The sequence below is a fragment of the Anas acuta genome, chromosome 2 (assembly GCF_963932015.1).
Source record: "Anas acuta chromosome 2, bAnaAcu1.1, whole genome shotgun sequence".
Taxonomy (NCBI): Eukaryota; Metazoa; Chordata; class Aves; order Anseriformes; family Anatidae; genus Anas; species Anas acuta.
In genome coordinates this window covers 33922967-33942092 of record NC_088980.1, presented here as the reverse complement: position 1 = coordinate 33942092, position 19126 = coordinate 33922967, and the positions used below count along the sequence as shown (strand labels likewise).

The 19126-nt window shown below is 44.1% G+C and overlaps 1 protein-coding gene and 1 long non-coding RNA gene across 4 annotated transcripts in view; one reads left to right on the top strand and one right to left on the bottom strand.

Moving 5' to 3' along the window:
* Window positions 1-19126, top strand: part of IGF2BP3 (insulin like growth factor 2 mRNA binding protein 3) — a 110322-nt gene that overhangs the window by 38059 nt on the left and 53137 nt on the right. The window lies entirely within an intron of this gene.
* Window positions 7543-18686, bottom strand: LOC137852442 (uncharacterized). The gene is made up of 3 exons (XR_011093842.1): window positions 16499-18686; window positions 15824-16261; window positions 7543-8686 (listed from the first exon to the last, which is right to left on the bottom strand). It is a non-coding gene; the product is annotated as an uncharacterized lncRNA (long non-coding RNA).

Genomic DNA, 19126 nt, shown 5'->3' with positions numbered 1-19126 from the left:
GTTCTGCTTTTTGTTTTTGACATCTTAAGCTTGGCAAAAGAAAACCGTAGATTATAAAAAGATTGAAAATTCAAGTCTCCAGATGAGTTCCAACATCTCATGCACGTTTATTTAATTTTTTTCTAAAAAAAGCTTTTAAATAGGCATTCCCAGGCTGTTAGTTTGCCAGCTGAGCAGTTCAGGGGGATTTCTGTAAATCAGCAAAAGAAACCTTTATCATGAGACAAATTCTGAATTTTGTCTGTAAAGAATAATACTAAAAAAAGGCAAACCAAAACCCACCCGTGTTTGTCCTTAAGCCTACTAATATGTTTCCATAATGTTATCTGAAATGATTGTTTGTCCATGAATTATTCCCTCATCCCAAGCCCCTGCCCTGTTCCTTGTGAAGTATTTGCTATTTACCAGTTCAGTTTCTCTTTGAGATGAACAAAGTGCGAGCCAAATAACAAACCTGCACTAGCTTACCTACCTGTTCTCTGACCTTTCCGATGTTGATGCTAGCAGAAAAGCAAGTGCAGGTGACACACACAGTCCTGTCGTGTGCCTAAGTTTGCTTTCCAGCAGGCAATTTGACCTATGGCTTCTAGGCTTTCAAATTTCCACTGGAACTGCTGGGTGAGATGTCATACTCGAAGGCTTACTGCCCCAAAATAAAACACTTTCCAGCCTGTGAGCCAAGCTCCTGTCCTCCTTTGCACATAAGTATGCTTTTTAATTGCTGTTTTGCTTCCTCTGCACCTTGTTGGTCGTGGAAACTACTTTCTTGTCCGTCTTCTAGACGCTGCAGTGTTGTGGCAGCATCCTTATGCTGAATCCCCTGGATGTTAGGGAGCACCCTGAGGTTTGTAGCAGATGGCGCGCTCCTGGGGCTCTTGCTGCTATCAGTGGTTGTGGCAGGACTAGGGTCAGAGGGCATCTCTTATCCTTGCCCTCATCGCCAGGGACCAGTGGTCATCTCATGGGAGAAGACTGCTTGTTAGCTTGAAGGAAAGAGCTTTGGATTTGTGCGTGGATTTCTTGGCATCAGGATATTGCAAGAACTAGGTGGTCTCCAAATCTGATGGCAGACAGCTGGAGGGCACAGACACAGCTACCATACCAACAGAGCTTGGAAACAGGTGCCTGGAGTAGAGGGGGAAATCTTAAACCTACTATTTGTTGGGGAATTTGTATGGGGAATTAGTAGCCCTGACTATACAGTTGGGAGTCCTTATTCCACAAAAATAAGTTTTCCATTTTCAGATAGCCTTGGTCTCTTCTCTCTTGTTCTATTAAGAACGTAACTTGAAATGGTTTTAAAAACACCATAGTTGTTGGTGCTGGTGGATTTTTTTTTTTATGTCTACAGTATTGCAAATATTTCCTTAAGCTTTACTACTACTTCACTATTACTATTCACGGATGCTTTCAATGAATTCAGTATAAAATTCCTGCCTCTATTTCAGGTTAAGAAAAACAATCTGAGGTATTTTAATTGGGCTATATACAAAAAATATTTTCTGTATAACCAGAACCATGAGGAAACTTTATGTTGTGCTGATCAAAGGAGGTACACTCAATCCGAAGGCTTTCTATTCCATGCTAACCCACAATGGGAGTCTTTGCACACTGATAAATGTCAGCCTGTACATTAGCTGCACGTGAGATCCTTACAGGACAATTTACGGCTTTTTATCTACCAGAATTAATTCTTGGTATGTTGTGGCTGTTCTGTGAGGAAAGCTATGACCCATCCAACATCTAGCCTTCATCAACTGCTTGTGGTGCATTAAGAATGCAAAAAATGTACAAACTTGAAGAAATAAATAACAGAGGAGGGAAGTGATCATTAGTAAGCCTTACATCTGCTAGCTCCCTGCCCAGTGCTATGGCTAGCAACTTTAGTGCCCTACGGGTTTAGAAAAATAACTTTCCCTCCAGAATGCAGTGGATGCCATCACTACATGTGCTCCCTGCAGACCTGCTTGTGGATCACAGCCTTCTGCAAACTGTTTCTGGAATCAAATTCTGGTGGGATTCCTTGCAGTTCTGCAGCTTTCCTCTCCGTACGGAAAAAGCAGGAGCAACGTCACCCTTGTTGAGGCTGCTCAGGGTCTGGGTTACCTTGCTGTGCTCAGAAAGCTGCTTCTCTCCCAGCACTGAATAGGGTAGTGCTTAACTACCCCTCAGCTGGTCATAACGAAATTTTAGTGATCATTGTGATGCATGATGCTTGTGCTCCAAGGTATGGGGATCTCTTCTGATCTGCTTGAAGAGTGGTGACTTGTGCTAAGCGTATTTGCTTTTCCCTGTTATTTTTGCAAGCACTTTAATTCATCTTGTGGCTGCCTCTCGCACGCTTTTGTGGCTTTGGCGTATCTGACAGCATATCTTGCTGGAGTGTTGCTTTTCATTTCCTTCTGAGGGTGATCCAGATGTAGCAGTGCTCTCTAAGGGAATCTTGCTTCAATCCGACTGCAGCCACTGGGAGGTCCTCAAGTGTGGTCTTCACTCTGCTCTGCTGCCCCAAGCTGTTGTCTCCTGTGTTATGTGTACTTTAGGCAGTCTGCCCCATCACAGCTCCTCAGGAAGGGAGGGAAGAGCATTTTAGCATGAGAGTTTTAATTTCATACATGAATTTTAAATTTGTTCTTAATGGTTAGTTCATCAAAATGATGACTGAATACTGCAAAGACTTGCTCCATCACCAAAATACCTGACCCACAGAGCTGGTGCTCTGGAGGCTGCAGATGCTGCTGTGCACTTGCACTGAGGTGGTATGATCCACATTAAGATCCATCTTAATTCTCTCTTAGGATTATTAAAAAAATGTTTGATCAGGGTCTTTGTTTGTTAACGTGCACCCTGTAAAAATGGCAGTGAGATATTTTGGTGACTTGAGGGGAATTTGATTATATGTGTGGGTGCAAGGCTCTCCACAAGGCAAGGTGTTTGCCATTGTGGGTTCTACGTTTGGTTGAGGTGAGGATCTCACTCTTTATTCCTGCAGCGCACTGCTCATCCAGAGATCCGTAGCAGTGTCCCCTGTTGCCCATGAGGAGCTCACCTTGTGTTTTGCAGCTCTTCACACAGGAGGATGCCCCCCCCTTCCTCGTGGCACTGCTGGGACACTCTGTTACCGGCATCGCCCCCGCTGTTCTGGGGGAGCTCCAGGCAGTCAGCAGGGCTGGCTGGGCTGTAGCCGTGTGGTTTCCATCCCGCAGGAGCCCTGCGGGTGAAGACGGAGGCGTGCAACCCACGGCGAGGTGGGGAGGAGGCTCTGGGGCTTCGAGCGAGGCTGGGAGCCGTTCCTCGAGTGCGGACGCCGCGTTCTGTGCGATCTGGGTTGGGCTCCTGCCCATTTGGCCACGCTCCTCCCTCCCTCCGCCGCGGCCCAAAATAAACACTGCAGAAATTGTGCGTCCCTCAAACAAGCAATCAGGGAAAATTGCTGGGCTTCCACGAAGATTAAGAATAGTCCAAGCGGGCAGGAGGCTGGCTGCGCCTGGACTTGGTTCTAATGAAGTCTCTGCCCCATGAAGGCGTGGAAGGAATAAGAAATGACACAACCTACAAAAACTTTACCACTAATTGCTTTTTATGTTCTGCTGCTCTGCCACGTTCGCTTGGTCGCTGGCCATTTACGTTGGTAGAAAGCCCCTCTGGTAGAGAAAAAAACCTTCTGTGGGCAAAGTAGAAGGCAGTAAGCTTTTGCTGCGAGGTGGAAAACAAAACCAGCCCTCTATGATAAATGCACTTCAGTGTTTTAATTAGTGAGCAAGTTGAAAAATCAAAACTAAATCGGTGGATTTCTGTGTGGCGCTAATTAGGTTAAGGGGGAAAATAGTTTGTATTGGAAACGTGTGGAGTTCCTTTTTATGAAGGCTAGTTTACTGTGTGAATAATCCCTTGTAAAAATAGCCAGTGATTTAAGAGATGACTCATTAATGGTTCAAAAGCAGTTGAGTAAAAAATGATACTTGGTGTGTATGAGCGCTATTTTAGGTCTCTTTTTGAAAGTAGTTTTGGGAGTTGCGTTCAGCGGAGTCCTTATAACCATCCTCCACAGCTTAGCCGGGACTGCCCACCTTGTGTTTGCTTTGCTGCTACCTCAAAGGTAGACAGGAATGCTGATATCAGGACCGTGATACTCTTATAGGAAGCACAGGCAGGCGTGCAGCTTAAAGGCAGTGCTAGAATGAAGCGTGTCTTAAGGTTCTGGTACCTCTTTTGTTATTCCTTACAATATTACACCATGTAATTCTGACTTCAGTGCAGTAAGATGGCCAGTTGGCTTCTAGCTGATCTCATCTCAGTCAGAGAAGCTGTTGGCTTGGCTGATTTAATGCCGGTACTTTTCCTTCCCTTTGTTTCAGCATTCCTTGGCTGACCAGCTGTATGCAGGAAAAATTTTATTGAATGCTGGTAGTAACTTTAACAAAAATATAAGATTCATTCAGGTGTCACGAAGAGAAAAAGCGTGGAGTTAAAGCTCTGCATCTTCTGCCTTTGCTGTAATACCAGTTACTCAGTGTCAGGCTTCTCTTGTTGATTAGCTATATGAATCACTGCTTCATTTGCCATTTTACTGAGAGTATTGGACTTGCAAGCAGCACGTATTTCTCCTAAAATACATTTTTCATCTTGCATTGATATAGGAACTGAGTTCAGTTGAGTTTTTGTCAATGTCTTCAAATTTCAGAGACGTGTCACTACTTGCCCATTCCTCTCCAAAGGCTCGTCTGTGCTTGGAGTTGTAGGAAAAGCAGTGGAGGTTGGCTTCTGCACTCAAGCATCGTTTCTCTTAGGAATATTGGTGTCTTTACCTCTTCCTATTAGCAAAATCTTAATTCTAGAGGTGGGTAAGCATTTAGGCTGGGCTTGAAGTAATGGGAATTCCAAATTCAGTGACTCATGGGTGGCTTTAAATCAGTGTGCTTTTCTCAGCCTTGCCTCTTCATGTGTATATAATCAGGTCTTGAGATCCACGCTGCTTTTGCATTTTTTAAAAAATGTGAAACTTGTGTCAGAACCTCTGCCCGAGTACTCACACGTGCAAAACTTTCAGAAGACTGCCAGTGAAGTGTTAGAGCATTAACTAAAGATTTAGAATTAAATTCATTGTGTAACATCATGTAGTATTTTACTGATGTTAGTTTATAAATACAGGGCCATGAATTATAAACAAGATAGTGACTTGTTGGAAACTCCGTAACATTTGCCACACAACTTTAGCAGATGCCACTGGAAAGCTAATGCATTTTAATTTTAAGGCAGGTGGTCCTTTGAAATAAATATTTGCTTTCTAGCTAAATTAATCCAGAATTAACAATTTGCTTTTTAAATTCATTTTGAGGCAAAGTAGGAAGGTTATCATCGAGGTTGTTACATTGATTCTTCCAACTTTATGCAACTTCTCACTGTTCTTGTATTTTGCTGCTGCTTCTCCTCCCTGAATCCCAGCTGTTCTCCTGCGACCCCCTCCCAGCAGAGTGCGGCACCGACAGACTTGCTCCTCTGTGCCCTGCCCCTGTGCAAGCCCTGCTGGGGAGGGCAGGCTTTGCTGCTGGGAGGCTGGAGCTGAGGGTGAAGGTGGCCTGGGGTGGGGTGGTTCGTGCTTTGCGTGCCCTGGGGGAGGAAAAGATGAGGGTAACCAAAAGTAGTGCGAGAGATAAAGGGTGTAGGTTGCCATACAGAAATGCGGTGAGGAGCTGCTCGGGCTTGGATGACAGGTTACCTGTGCCCCTCACCTCTGGGCAGGGTGGTTTTTCAGCAGTAACACATCCAAAAAGTTAACTGCAGCTCTGTGGATGCTCACAAAACACTGGACTTTGTTGAGGTGTAACCTATGATTTTTCCAGGTGACCTGAGTAATGGCACAGGAGAAGAGTTGCATCCAGATGTCTCAGGAGAGGAGCTGTAGTACGAGGATTAAGCCTACATCCCATTTGTTTAAGCAGGCACAGAAATATCTTGTAGCTTGGAACTGGTTTTTTATTTTATTCTGTTTTCTGTCATTCTTTTAGTAGCACGTTCTGTGTAATGCTTTCTCTACAAGTGAGTGTTGAAACTGAGATGTTGTTTGGCAAACATCTGTTCCTATGGAAAATTAGTGGGATTTATATTGCTCTGCAGCTTATTTATTAATGCAGCCAAAAGGAGATACAAATATCTCCACTTTTTTCCTTCCAGTTGTGCTTGTATGCTTGCTTTGCTGGCAATGGTAATTTCACACACACGTTCCTGTGCTGTCCTTATTTCCCATCCTAAGAAGAGCCCAGTACACAGGGGAGTTGCACCGGGCAAGGCCATGCAAAGCTGATAAGCAGCGCTGTTTGGTAGCTCTCCAGAGCTGTGTCTGTCCACATCTCCTGCTGTCCTGGCTCTGCTTTCCAAACTGTTTGTGGTTGACAGTCTTTTTCCACGGTTTGTGTGTATGGCACTGGATGTACTCATTGCAGGTGCCTGCTGTTTGGGTCTCAGCTGTCTTGTGACCATGCTGACCACACCACACTTCAATGAATCATTACCTACCAGAGGTCAAAACCAGTAAATGTCAATAGATTCATGGAAGTCAGCGTGGTTGGGAGGACTTCGTACATGTGAGTGAACTGAACAGTGAAGCTTTTCATTCTGGCTTCAGTCCTCAGAATGGCTGAACAGCCTCTTTTATGAGGGCTCTGGGGGATGTGTGACAGCTCCTCTTGATAGCTGGTAACTTGGTCTCTGTTTTCAGAAAGAATCAAGTATACCATGGGCTGCTGCTGACACCGACCTGCTCTGGTGTTCCTGGTCCTTGCAAACACACTGAGGTTGCTGTAAGCCCTGTACTGAACTGTAAGGTTTCTTGGTGGAACAGGCACCCACGTAACAGACAACCACATTGCCGTGTTTCAGATGGCTTAGTGCTTTATGGTCTTTTGGTTCATCTACATATGGCACATCGTCTTTTGCCAAATTTCTTATCTGACCAGTGAGCACTTGGCTATCACACCTTGGTTCTTGGCCAAAGCATTTGTTTAAGTGCTTGTGGATAGCCTAAGGAGGGCTCATCTGGCACCACTGTGCCCGTGGGATGGAGGAAGAATACATTTATATCCAGTTTCTCACACTTTCGTAGTAGCCTTTTGCATTTCAAGATGTGGCCTGGTGGGGTGCTAGCTAATCTCTTCTAGGCAGCCTCTTGTGTGAGAGCCTGGACCAAATGTTCTCTAGAGGTCCCTGCTAACCTGAGCTGTCTTGTCATCTTTTAATTAGTCCTTGTTGGCTCCTCCATTGTGTAACTTACTAGCTAAACCATATTTAAAGGTAGTCTTAGTGTTGCTCATTTAAAAAAAAAAAAAAGTGGCTTACAAGTTTTCAGATTATATTTCAAATAAGGGAGAGTTGCTAATGAAAACGGAGGGAACTTTCCTGGGACTGTGACTAGCAGTGGCAGCAGGTGTACAGATACTACTTGAAAGTAGCAGGGTAAGCATACATGTAGTGGTGAAACTTGTTTTGCTTGGTAACTGTTTTTTATTAATGAATGAGACCCACCAGATAACACATTACAGTATTATGTACAGGTACGTTATGGTGTTAGGCACTGTGGGCTAGGTTTGGAGACACTGAACAGTCTTAGAAAGATCCAGGATGAGCCAAGAGGATCAGGCTTCTTGCCTCCTTTAAGCGACTCTGCAGACTTCATCCACGCGCACACAGATAAAATATTTGCTGGGCTGTTCTGAACAGCTGATGCTAGAGCTACTGAGCAGTTTGGAAAATTATCATAGGTGGAACCTAAAATAGAAAACAACTGGGAACACAAAGCTTTTTATAGTGATTCCTTTTTTTTTTTTTTCTTGCAGACACCCTGTTGCCTACCCATAATACTCAATTTTCATGTGAAAGAATGTAATTGAGTCCATTTGCTTTCAGCCTGTGCTGCCCCAGCCCTCTTGTGCCGCTCTGGGACCGAGCGCCACGCGCCTGCTCCCGTCCCGTGTCACCCGAGCAGCGCTGGGGCTGCGTCAGGCTGGCACTGCTCCCGGGAGTCACCTGGAAGGGCTGAAGCGGCCCCATGTGATTATTCCCACACGGGACTCGGGCTCATCTGTCCCTACATACGCATGTGCTCGTCTGCCTCGTTTTTCCTGTAAACTGCTGAAGCAGTGAAAGCGCTTTCTAGGCATGTGCCCTTGACACATGCTTCTAAAAATAGGGCTGCTTGACATCGCTACAGGCTCGCTGGCTTCCTATTTGTCTAAAAAGATGCTTCAATGCCTAAGCAATCATATGAATGGTCACGTTTTTTTCCTGAAAGCGAGCACATACTCTGAAATACTCGGACCTCTTGGTTATTTTTATGCATTCAACGCCGGTACGTGGAACTCCCGATTTATTTCTTTCCTGCATGACCAAAGCGAGGTGCATGGCATGTCTGTTCATAATGCTCAGTAACTTTTTATAATCTCAGTGGGAGAGAACAGAGGGGGTTTTCAGCCTTTTTGAAGCATCGGAGCTCTTCCTGGATGGTGTTGCTGTTTTTGTGAGCACTTTAAACGCTGCTACTCTGCTCGTGAAGTCACTGTTGTTGCCCTTCACACTGGTTATTGTCGCTATTACTGAGAGCACTTCAGATGTGGCCATGACGCGGCGGGCAGGCTGATCGGTTGTATTAGCCAAAACTGTCTGTCTGGTTTTGACTGTGCTTCCATCACACCTATAAAAAAAAAAATTCCGAATGAGTTAAGCCAACGAAAGCATTTCACACCGCCTCTTTATTTTACCTAGTGCGATGTGCCCCATGTGACGGTTGCTCTCAGATATATTCCCCAAAACTTACACTTCTGCCCCATGCGGTTTGCGGTGTCACCAAACAGTGTTCTGCATGATGGTGCAGGAAAAGAGCCCTCAGAGAAGAACCGAAGATTGAAGTACTAAGCTTGAGTTTGAGTCTGATTCTGTTGTGCTTCCAGAGAAGGAAATACAGGGAGCTGGGTGTACAGGGCAGGAAGGGGATGAGGGTCCCTGTGAAATGAGTGGTGGTGGGCTGATCCTATGTGAGCACTCTGTGTTTAGCCCTGCTGCCTCCCAGTCCTGGGAAACTTCTTTCCTCCATCTCAGTTCCTCCCTCAGGCTTCTCCTCTGTAGATGACACGATTGCAGGTCTTTTGGATGTTTCTTGGAGGTTTGAAGGCGTTGGAGGGCTCTTGCTGCTGTGCTGCAGGTGATTTCACAGCAGTTTGTGTGTCTCTGAGTGGTGGCACGTGGCAGCATGCTGGGCTCCAGGGAAAGACCTGGAGGGACTGGCTGGGAAGGGGTGTTGCTCATGAGGGAAAAAGCCTTTCCAGGATCAGTGCTGGGAAAAGTCTTGTCTTTCCAAACTTACTTTGGCTTATTCCAAACCAATCGCCCTTGCAAACAAATTAACTGCACTGTATTCGGCCTTACGTCAACTTTTAACTTTCCACAGGATTCTCAGACACCTTTATCCATTGAATTCTTGGGTGAATTTCACTTTAATCCTTGCAAAGATGAATGGTTAGAGCCTGCACTTCATCATTCTCGATTGCTTTAGAAGTACAACTGCAGGGTTTGCAAGCTGCGCTTAGTTTCCTTCCCAGCTTGAGCAGATATAAAGAGCAAGTTACGCAGCATTAAAAGCCAGACTGGGATGTAAAGCAGCCCAAATTAATCTGTACATTTCTAAATCATGAATAACTCCGAAACTCCTATTGTGTGAGAGAGATGTGCATCCCCGGCATGGCATTTTGAGCTTGCTGCAGAAGCTGCGCGTGGCTGGGACAAAGAAAAGAGAAAGAAGGTGACTCGTGGTGCGTGGAAATCCCTGTTTCAGCCTGCCCACCACAGCCACCGCTCCCAGGACATCCCTGTGGGAAGCAGCAAGGTCCAATGCCATGCTGGGAGCGCAGCCTTCCTGGCACCTCTGGGTGCAGCGGGGCATGAGCTCGTGTTCGTGGCACCTCTCCCAGCTGTGCCCAGCTTAACTGCTGCCTCGTGACGCCAGCCCTGTGGTCTTCCTCACTCTGCTGGGGAGGTTATTGCTGTGAGCAGGCGTCTGCTTCATGTATGGGGCTTTGTGCTGGTGTTTTTAATGAGGGCAGAGTATCGCATGCTGCAACAGTGATGTCGCAGTCATCACACAGATGGCTGTACCCTCATGTGGTCTGCTTCGTTCCCGGATTTACGGTCGCATGTTGGGTATCAGACTCAGAGCTGTGTGCGAGCAGCATCCCTGTAGCTGCCCGTCTATTTAAGTTACCCAGATGCAATTCTTGTTGGGTAGTCGAAACAAATGTCATGTACTTGTGAGGGCTTTTTTTTTTTTTTTCTAGCCAAAACAGTTAGATTGGACTCGCTTTTGAAGGCCTGGAATACTTGCTCCTTCTGCCAAAAAGGGCAGGGGTGCCGAGCTCTTTTGCTGACTTGTTCTGGATTAAGGAATTTAACTTGTGACATCCAAGTTGGAAAATTATGCCTTTTTTTGATCTGATAGTTTGGTGGTTTGTAACCACTGTTACAGCACAATTTATGCTTGCATGTGGTAGTCGAGAAGTATACACAATGGAGCATTTATTCAGTTTTTGTTGTTGTTGGCCAGTGTGAAGAGGTGATTGTATTTGAGATGAGAAAACATAATATTTCATCCTCTCCATGCACAATTTACTGGTTGGAATTTAGTAATTATGGTTCTAGTTGGGCTTGCAGTTGGGAACTCCAGAACTTGAACCATTTATCCTCTCCCTAATGGTTAGAAAATGAGCGTTTAATTGAATGGTTTGTAGTGACCAGTGTCTGCTCTTTCCTCGTGGTGTAACAAATGAAGTACAAACACAGCGAGCTTCCTGCCCAGTGTGCTCACAGCGCTGCCTGGGAGGTGATGGGCTCATAAATTGCAGTTGAAGCTTTTTGGAGATTTAAAGCTGGAATTTCAGATTTTTCCTGTAAGTTTCGTGTTTTTTTTTTTTTTTTTCAAAGCCACTCAAACTCAAGCATATGGGGATATTGTAGTCCCTATTAGCGCATCTTGGTGCATCTCTGCTACAAACCGAGGTTGTCTTCTGTTGCTTTTGTGGCATTTGCACGGGTGGCTTTGGTGTTCTTGTGTTGTCTCTTGCTGTTCTACTGCATTCCGCATGCTAAGCTTTTTACAGTTTATTTCCATTGCCATATTAATTGGCTTTAAAAATCAATGGCAAAACATAATGCAAAACCAAAAAACTTTATTAAAAAAAACAACACAGCCAAACCTTCATTATTCTTTACTATTTACAGCTGCAATAAGCTCTTGGTAGTATTCACCAGACCTAGAGCTTTTTTCACACTTTCCTCACACCACTGCATGCCTCCCTGATACTTCTTTTAAGATGCTTTTCAACTCCATTTATGAGCACGGTGGAGAAACAGATTTTTGTGAAGCTAAATGGAAGGAAAATGTAAAACTTCTTGGAGTGTTGCTTTCTTTCCTTACATGTTTTGTATCTTAACTGCAAGTGTGTTTACACAGCTGTCTGCATTCATGTAAGTCTGCTTCCCCAGTATGTGAACTGGGTAATAGATGGATGATAACGTTTTGTCTACATGCTCACATAAATTTATATTAACAAATCATATTTGCTTTATACCCCAGTTTGTCTCTTAATGCTGTATAACATGCACTTTATACTTGGCTCAAACTGGGAGTGAAACTAAAGAGCTTACAAGCGCCTTAGTCCTGTTTCTAAAGCAATACAGAATGATGAAGTGCAGAGTCTGAACATTCACTTTCTGAAGTATCTTGGGTGATTTTAAAGTGAAATTTATTCAAGGATTTGACGGATACAGGCCTACTCTAAACCAGTTACTGATGCCTCAAATTATATTTGTAGAGACGACTTCTAGCAGATGATATTTTGCTGGTGCTGAGGGAAGTGGCTCTAGGTCATTCCCTTCTTTTTGCACTGCCACCTCCTCTGAGACAAACATCCTCTTCTCGTCTAGTCCTGTCACCTCAGTCTCTTTAGCGGAGTCTTTCTCTGGAGACCTTGGTTTGATCTTTCTTCCATTGTAAGAAGCATGTGGACTACTTTTTTGGGTATCTTAGCAAGGGGGAGTAAAAACCCAACCAAATCAAGACCTCCAAGGACTTGGGGTCATTAAGTCTTTTGACTGTCCATTGCGAAGATGGACGTTTTTGAGCAGCACATGAAATGTCATACTATCTGCTATAGACAAGTGAAGCAGTAAAGGGCCTTAATAAGGAAATCTGCAGTGATATGGGAAGGGTATTTCTGAGTCTGTCTGAAATTCATACATATGTAGATGTTTGTATTGCTACCTCTGAAGATATTCTTAGTTACTGAGTTGTAGCTGTGATTGTAGCTTCTGCTAGGTTAAATGACTTGTGGAGAGGTATCTTACAGCTCTGGTGGTGGTGTCTTATATAGATGTCTGCTTTTAGAATTTGGGACAAACACCAGAAATCAAAACCAATTTTAGTCAAGGCTCTGGTTCATCAGACCAACCCTGCTTCTAAAAATCATGGGACAAGTTCTAGACCTTGTCTTGCAACTGCAGTCTGACTGTGATATGAACACTGGTGGTTAGCTTGACTGGGCTTCGGAGGACACGAAAGCATAAAAAGCACCTGAATTTTAAATTGATGCTCTTTGCTGCAATGTTGAGTGTGTCCTTATTGACATTGTCCTCTTTAAAGTAAGAAGAAACCCGCTGCAGGCATCTCCTTATTTTTAGGTTAAGGGAACACCTGTGGATGGCTTCAAAGTACAGAGTTCATCTCTGTAGAAAGCATAAGATGAATGAAGTCTGGGTGCATGAGGATAGTTTACTTCTATTTTCAAATTAGTTGTTGGTGTTTCTATCTAGTATTTAGTCGCTGTGTAGAGAATGAGGGGACAAAGCAGTCTCTGACTTAAAACTGTTCTGAACTGTTAGGTTGTGTTGCGAAACGTTCGCTGGTTGACTTGCTATCAACTGCTGATGCAAGTTCTGGTCACGATTTTTCCACTCTGGCTGAGAAGTGTTTTCATTCTGGGTATCATTAAGAGGCCAGCTTGAGCTGTATTTATCAAGTAGTTTAAGCCTATGATAGGATGCTAAATCCGTAAAGTCTGATAGTACATATGGAATGTTGTTTGAGATGACACCTTTTAAGTGAGCCAATCATATAAGTGAGATGAGCATATTATTCATCTGATGCTCTCACTAATTCTTTAAGAAGTGTGTGCTCTGCATGCATCCCACAGCCTATATTTTTACTTGTGATGCAACTTCCATGCTCATGCCAGATTGCTCTTCCATGCTGGAGCCCTGCTATCCTGCATGTGGGTGGGATATGAATGAATATGTATAATATGTTGTGTGCCCATGTACACAAATACATGTAACATAAAGGTATCTAAATATTAAAAAAATAATAATAATGCAGCAGTCAGCTGCATGTGTTCAAGTGCAAGCAGCTGTAATCCACATCTATAGCAGCTGTAGTGAACAATGCAGGATTGCGGAGAGAAATAGGAGGCAGGACCATCTTTGTGAATATATTTTTTTTAAATAATCCTGAGGCTGGACTTTCTGAGACTTAGGTCTGTCAACTGGTTTGAATGTTTCTGTGAGAAGCATCCAGGAGAAGGTAGTAACGTGGTTAATGTGACAACTATATTTGTACTTGTGAAGTATTCCTGTTTGCATTCTCACACAGTGCAGCTCGAGGTGAGCATACTGCTATCTACATATTGTTCTTGTTAAAGCCTGCTTTAGCATTTCTCTTGTGATGAAAATCCAGCTGAAGACATCGGTACCTGTACCTTAACAAGAAGCAGATGAGAGGAAGTCATAGTACTTGTTAGGCTTTTTTTTTTTCTTAAATTAAGGACTGATAATATATGCAACATGCAGTTACGGATATAGTCAAAGTACAGATAAATCAGGCTGCCTTTTTCAAGAATTTGTATAGATCTCTGAATTGTTTTGTGGTTTCTTGTCTGGAGGTATTAAAATACCACAAGCACAAGCTTTTAATGGCAGCTTTGATGTAGCTAAAACAGTGAGGAATATAACTTCACACAAGTATCAGTGTTCAGAGACCCAAGTAGTATCCTGTGTTCCTGTAAATGTTTTGAGGAAAAGGGTTTTGTCTTAAGGTTTTAGGCAAAACTAGCAGAAGGAAGGAGATGGTGGTAGGGGAAAGAAAAGCACTACAAGTAGTATTGAGGTGTGTTCAGGGGTGTGCTGGTTGTGGTGGAGCAGCCTGGCACAAGAGTAGCCCAGAGGCTGGGCTTCTCCCCAGCTTGGAGGTAGGTTGTTGCCATTTTGGTTGTGTGTGTGTCCTGTTCTCCCCCCGATTCCTCTGCAAGGGGCAAGAAACAAACTGAAATAGAAATCTTTGTCTATGGGCACCCAGAAATTAATATAAAAGGACCCCTTGCTGAGTGTTTTACCTCAGAAAATTCCAGTTTGCTGCAATTGGATATCAAAACCTGCATATCCAAATGGCTGCTCAAATAAAGGGACCAGGCTCAACTTAAAAGTTAATTTTAACTGTGACAATGCCTGGTGTGCACTTCAGGAGCTGCTCCGTAATGGCTACCACAAATTCAGGTTAAGAGGAGCTCTGTGTTGTATTTGGTGGGAGACAAAATAAGGAATGAAAGCAATAGGTTTCCCTGTCACCACTCGTGCTTTTGGAGCGTTAACCCTGGGGGTATTCCTTTATCGAATTGGAAAGCATACGAGCCTTTATTTAGTACAAAAAGGACACACCCTGCACATGTTGTAGTGTGTACAGGCAAAGTGTCTGCCTTAACTGAGCTTTTGTTCTCAAACCTCACCAAGCCCGGGCTGGAACATGACAGAACTTTTCCCCCCATTTCTAGGAAAAGCTAATATAGTCGCCGGGGAAAGCAAAACAAACACACATAGATGAAAAATATGCATCCTAACCATCATCTGCTTCCTTGTGAAAGCTCGCCGTTTCAGATAACGCTACGTGCAGCAGTCCTCCCGCGTGCCAGTGCGGGGCCTGTGGCAGAGATGAGCCCGGGGTGTCTGTTTACAAACCAAACAGCGGCCTGGCACGGCCTGCCCTGGCAGCGGGGCTGCCTGCATGCTGAAATTAAAGAGGAGGCTGGAAAGGGAGGCATTCCTCCTGTTCTGGGCAGGTCTCACGGGTTCGGCAGCGTGCACCACCACGGAGCTGCTGGCATGGTAGCCAGCACACAGCCGGCATGGCTACAGCACCACGTTGTGTGCTGGTGGGTAGGGGCTTGACAGTAAGGGACCGGTAAAGGCTGTGCTCTGTAGAGAGGTTTTGAGAAGGCCGAACCTTACAAAAATAATTTCTCCGAGCTATATAATCTGAAAAGCAACTGAAGCGACTGCCCTTGATCTGCTGCCAGACCTCGTCGGGGTATTGCTTTCCCCAGGCTGCTGCAGCACACGCTGCCATGTTACCCCATCCCGTACAAGGTTTCTCTGCCGTGGCCGAGCTAACTATTTATTACTATTTAAAAGTAATTTTACAGTTGCTATGTGGAAGAGCGGCCAAATGTTTCCGTGTATTTTGGGGCAGTACAGCATGGGGTTTGAGCTCTAGCAAAGGGTGTTCAGGCTCCTGAGCTGGCTTCTGGGGCTGTCACCCCTGCTGCTGGGCAGAGGCACCTGGCATGTGTTGTGATGTCCTGGGGGGAGCAGTATGGTAACCTTCTAGCCTAGCTTTCTCAAATCTATTTTCTTTCAAAGGCCTTTAATGTTGGTAAAAAGTCCCCAAAACACTATGGTTCTTTATAAAGCGTTTAAAAAAAAAAAAAAAGCCAAAAGCAGGGTGTCCTCAACTTACCTCCTCCTGACGTTAGGAGCAGCAAGTCTGCTGAAATGTGCTGCTGCTGGTGCTTCCAGGAGCTGGGCTGGCACAAACACTTATTCATGTTCAGCATCTCTATTTTCTTTAGAGCTACTGACAAATTCTGGCTGCTTATTGTGAAGTTTGTTTCTAGCTTCACAAGGGAAGAGGGTGTTTTGGGTTTTCTTGTTTGTTTTCTTGGCATTTTAAATATTTCTCATCTCCTCTGGGATGCTGTGCTGTTTGCATCTTGTGTCCATTATTCATAATTTAAGAACCTGTCTTCATGCACAACATGTGCAGCGGGCCCATCTTTATTCAGTCAGCTCTTGTCTGAAGAGCATCTTGGAGCATCTCTACAGAGTGTAGCTCTGTTACACTTTGTTAGAGGGTCTCATCTGTCATGCTTCTGATTTTTTTCCTCCATTTGAGTACCTGGGTGATGAAAATCATGTCATCAGTGCTTTGTCTTATGTTTTTCAGCCTTAAAGCTTTTGTATGTGGCTGCTTCTGTATGCTGAGCTGTTTCTATTGCTCTGAAACTGAGGACTGTTGGGGAGGAGGGGAAAGGGTTTATAGCAATATGTGATGAGGAGAGAATGTGAATTAATTGCTGATGCTTCTGCTGCTGCTTGCCTCCATTTCTTCCCTCCCATTCTCCCTGTTACTTACCCCCAGAAGCTGCTCTTGCAGGTTCACTGGCCAGGTACTGGGCTGGGATCCCCGTCTCCATGTCCATTCTGCTTAGATTGCAGTGAAGCTCGTCTCCAAATGCTGTTGGAGGGCTTCCTTGTATGTTGCCCCTCACACTTTGGAAGCACCTCTGGTACTTCCACAGCAGGTGGTCCCTTTGCCAATATCCTCTCCTACCCGGAACAGACCCAGTTCTCAGTGAGATCCCTTCTGTGTGCTCCTAGCCCGAGAAGTCCTGGTAGCAGCTGGGCTGCTGTGACCTTGCAGCTGGGCTTCCTTCAGTGTTTGGGCTGCTTGTTTCTCACTTCGACTGCCAGGCAATAAAGCGATCCAGGCTTCAGTTGCAGCCCACGCGGGCTGAGGACAACCTTGAACTTGAACCAGAAGACCTTGTGAATGTTCCCATTTTTTTCTCTTAATACTTCCCCATTTGGTGGTTGCACGTTAGCTGTGCTTTGTAAGCTCTTTGAGGCAGGGGCTGCCTCTTGATTTTATGTGTAGCTGCTACTTAATGCAAGAGGTGTGCACTGCTGAGGGCTTGAAATCAATTTCTCCACTGCTCCAGCAGCCCTCTAGTACTACTTGCTGTGTTAAACTCTGAACATCATGTATTTCATTCTTATCCGGATGCCATGAACAGGGATTTCAGAGCTGTGGCTTCCTAAATATTCAGTAGGCGAATGACCAAGATTTCTTAGTTCCTCTTACACCGCCTCCTCTTTCTTCTCATGTCAATAGCAAAGCACTGAAGTGCTCTTTTCTGCCTCAAAATCTAGTTCCCCTTCTGCTGGGCTGAGGATTTCACTATGAATCAGTAAAAAATCAGAATGAAGTGTACATTCAAACAGGCATATACTGGGGATTTACACTCCCACTTCCTTATTTTAAACAGTGCTGGCTTCTTAAATGTCAGAAATTTAAATTGTAAGCATTTTAAGGAGGACGAGTTGTTTTGACAAGAGGAGGTAATTTATTCCATAGTAAATGTAAAACTGGTAAATGGCATGCAACTTCTTGGTGCCCTTCAGTATTGTTCACCTTTGCTCTTCATTTGTTGCTACTGTAAGACTTCTTTGATTTGTGTTCAAGGGAATATTGCTGTAGAGAGTTGGGGGACAGAGCTCCTTTCCGCAGAGCAGCAGTGAAATAGGACCAGAGCCTTTTATCTGAATATTCAGAGTGCCCATGTCAGAGCATAAGGAAAGTTGCACAGAAATTGGGTGCCCAGCTTTCTGGGAATGATGCTTGTTTAAAGCAAAGCGTGTTGGTCTTGCACCTTGTGCAACCAAAGTGCTTAGATGTTAGCATAAGACTGACTTTTTGAAGTACAGCTCTAATGGCTTTTTTACCTGGTAAAACCAGAAGTGTTGGGCAGAGCAGATTGAGTTCAATTGAACGCTTGGCTACAAAATGTAAGGCTGAGGCTTATGTCTAAACTTTTCCCCTGGGGCCACCGGAGCCAACAGGAGCAGAGAAGACCTTGTGCTTGATTCCTTTGGCTCTTCCTGTGTAGACCTGAGTAGCTGTAGCGATTTAATTATCTTCCAAGCAAGCGATCAATTCCCTTTAAATTAGAAAACAATAAAAAAAAACAGAACTATCTTGCACCCTTGTTGGATTATAGTTCCTCTTTCCTCTATGATTTCCACTGCTTGTGAGGAATTTCAGTTTTCCAGTCCATGCAACCATGAGTACTAATTAATGCAGAGCAGGCGGAGCGGTGTAAGCTTGCCTCCTTCACGTTTGCTATGGTCTAGTTTTCTAGAAAACATCCTAATTATATTAATAATGAAGCTGTGCAATAAATTTAGAGAGCTTTTTGGTGACTGAATACACCCAGTGAGGCCCTGAATGGAAATAGCTCTTTGTAGGAGGCTCTGAATTCAAGATGGATGCAGAGATTGCTTCTGAAGCATGGCTAATGCAAGCCATGGGCAACTCATTCAGCTGTGGCTGTTCTCCTTGAGTTGTCCCAGTCATCTCGCTTGTCAATCAATTGCTCATTTGCAATTGACACTTAAAAGTAATTTATAGTCTGTAAGCTGTTAGCTAGCACTCAGTATTCAAACTGAATTGTTTTGTTTGGAGAGATATAGGTCAGATGGTATTAGTGTAGAGCATGTCTTGCAGTCTTAATCTCTAGGTTAGTTAATTGCATTCAAAAGTTGGTGGGTTTTTTGATCTTAAACCTCTCCAACTAATGCATGAATTGACCACAATGTAGGGATACTTCAAGGTAGACTTTGAAATTTTGTGGATCTTGTGAAATTGTGTTAAACGCTTCTACCAATAATCTCCTTTTAACTCTTGGTGGTCTTCTGAATAACTTTTTTTAGTAATTAACTTCTTAGTATTTTAGATGCATTCAGATAATCTTAAAAACAAAGTCATATCTATGACTACCTGAATTTGTTTATCTGCCAGATCATGGTTTGTGTTTTTTTACCATAGAAACTTTCTACGCTCAAAAATCCTGTGATTCCCATTTGCTCTGAGGTTCATGTTTCCCCAGCTGGAAGGCTTTGACAATACTTATAGGTGGTTTGCAAAGCTCTCATCTCTTCTTTAGTACTGTAGAGAGGTTTACTATAAATTTTATTTTGACCT